Source organism: Cervus elaphus, chromosome 32, assembly GCF_910594005.1.
Source record: "Cervus elaphus chromosome 32, mCerEla1.1, whole genome shotgun sequence".
Taxonomy (NCBI): Eukaryota; Metazoa; Chordata; class Mammalia; order Artiodactyla; family Cervidae; genus Cervus; species Cervus elaphus.
Window position 1 is genome coordinate 27,927,612 of NC_057846.1, and position 2,338 is coordinate 27,929,949.

The 2,338-nt window shown below is 44.9% G+C and overlaps 1 pseudogene; it reads right to left on the minus strand.

The window, feature by feature from the left end:
* Positions 1–1,358: 1,358 nt before the first annotated feature.
* Positions 1,359–1,920, minus strand: LOC122687896 (annotated as a pseudogene).
* Positions 1,921–2,338: the final 418 nt, after the last annotated feature.

Genomic DNA, 2,338 nt, shown 5'->3' on the forward strand with positions numbered 1-2,338 from the left:
GACATTCACTGTGAACTCTTGATGTTTTTGAGATTTACCCATATTGTATGTATCAAAGGTATCTTTCTCCTTATTGCTGAGTAGTAGTTCATTGCAAGGCTAGAATACAGCTTTGTTTTTCTATTTGCAAGGTGATGGACATCTGGTTATTTCCAGGTCTATTATGAATAAAACTGCTATAAACATATATTTTTAATTCTCTGGGATAAATATCTAGAGTGGAATTGTTGATTTATATTTTTAATACAAAGCCAATCAGTGACCCAAAGTGATTGTACCATATTACATTTACAAGAGCATCATGAAAGAGTTCCAGAAGTTCTACTAGGTTGCCCAAAAAGTTCATTCGGGTTTTTCCATAAACTTATAGAAAACCTGCTCATTCACACTTGACTTCCAAGTTTTAGAAATTCCAGTGATATATCAGGTTTTCAATTTGCACATTATTTGTATCTAAATGCACTTTAATTAAATTCCATAGTAACTTATGACATGGACCATATTTTCAGCTTATTTGTTATCTATATATCTTTTCCAGTTAAGCATTAGTTCAGATGTTTTGCCCATATTCATAGTTATTTATATTACTATTGAGTTGTAAGAGTTCCTTATATCTTCTAGCTACAAGTCCTTTTTGAATATACATTTTGCAAATATTTTCTCTCAGCCGGTGGTTTACCTTTTCTTTCATTAACAGGGTCTTTTGATGAGCAAAAGCTTTAAATTTTGATGAGCAAAGGTTTTAAATTTTAATGACCTCCAATTTATGAAAAATTTTTTCTTCATGCTATTTGTTTAGTAGCTAAGAAATCTTTGCCAGACTCAAAGTTACTAAAGATTTCTCCTATATTCTTCTTTAAGTTTTTATAGCATAAACTCTTACATTTAGATCTATGATCCATTTCACAGATTTTCACCTGTGAAATTTTTAGAATTGTATTCATTTTGGTCGATGAAAGACTATCTAATTCTTCAAGAATCTAAAAACAGACCAGATGTGTTTTGCTGTGAACACTTTGTAGAGACGAAGTGGAGGTGGGAGTTTAAGGAAATAAAGAGATAAAAAAAAAAAAAAAAAAGAATAAATCAGTACAGTGATGGAAGGGTAAAGCATGCAAGAATTCAGACATTCTGTGGAGGATTACTTTCCCTCCATTAAGAGGCCTATAAAAAGGAACCAACTGATACCCATTGGAGGAGTCAGCAGAAGCCCCATGTTTTCCCCACCCAGGTGATAGGTTTTTGCTGAGGGGCCTCTGCTAGATCCTCACTGGCTCCCTTCCTTTTAGCCTGAGATGGCAAGGCAGTACATGGGCCTTGAAGGGGCAAAACGTGACTCCTCACTTACAGAACCCCCATCAACCTAACCCCCGGCTCTTCGCCCTCCTCATCTTCAGCCTCACGTCGTCGTCGTAAAGTCGTCGTAAAGCAAACACGAGCTGCTGTCACTGGAAGGCCCGCTAGTGCTGGGGCAGGGTTCTGTCAGGGCCGCGAGGACCTTCACTCCATCCTCTTCTGCTTCCTCTTTAGTGGCTGAAACCTGCTTCCTAACGATTTCAGCATATTCCTTGTCTTCTCCTTTACTGTCCTCCCTTTCTTGAACAGAACCGAAGCATCCACCTTGGTTGTGGAAAAAGGGTCGGGCTCATGAAGCAACTGGGACTACGCTTATCGGGACAGTCCTGAGAGTTTGAGGGCAGTTCTCCACTCCAGGGGGCCGTCTACAGGCGGATGAAGAGGTGAAATGTATCCATCTCCATCCTCTTAAACGTTGTGACGTCTCAATTTGGTCGAGGATCTGAAGGTAGGCGGTGACTGTGGTTAGTCCCTGGGAAGCTTACTGTGCGCCTTGAAGTAGCCGTCTTCGGAGGGGGTGTGAGGGCGTCGGAGGAGGGCAGTCTTCGGGTGTAGAGGTCGGATTCACTCCTGGGGTGATGTGGCGCCTTCCTCAGCTTTCTCCTGTGGGGATTTCCGCTCGAGCCTCAGGGCCTTCTGCGAACGGGTCATCACGGCGGCGGTGGCAGCACCGGGCCCCTGGTCCTCACGCCCTGGCCAGCGGACCAGGCCCCATGGGTCAGGCCTACCGGGATCCTGTCTTCATAGCCCGATGGCCGGCACCAGGCCCCAGAGGCCGCTGGGCCAGCCGGTAGGGCGAGCCGTGCGCTTCTCTTCACGCGCAGGCCGGTTGTGGGGAAGGGTGGAGAGAATTTGAGAAATTTCCTGGGGGTCCGGACTTCACCCCCACCCAGGAAGAGGCCTCAGCTTGGGGGTCGCGAGAGAGGAGGCGCAAGCGGAGGAAGGCGGCGGAAGACCAGTGAGGAAACGCAAGGCTCACCTA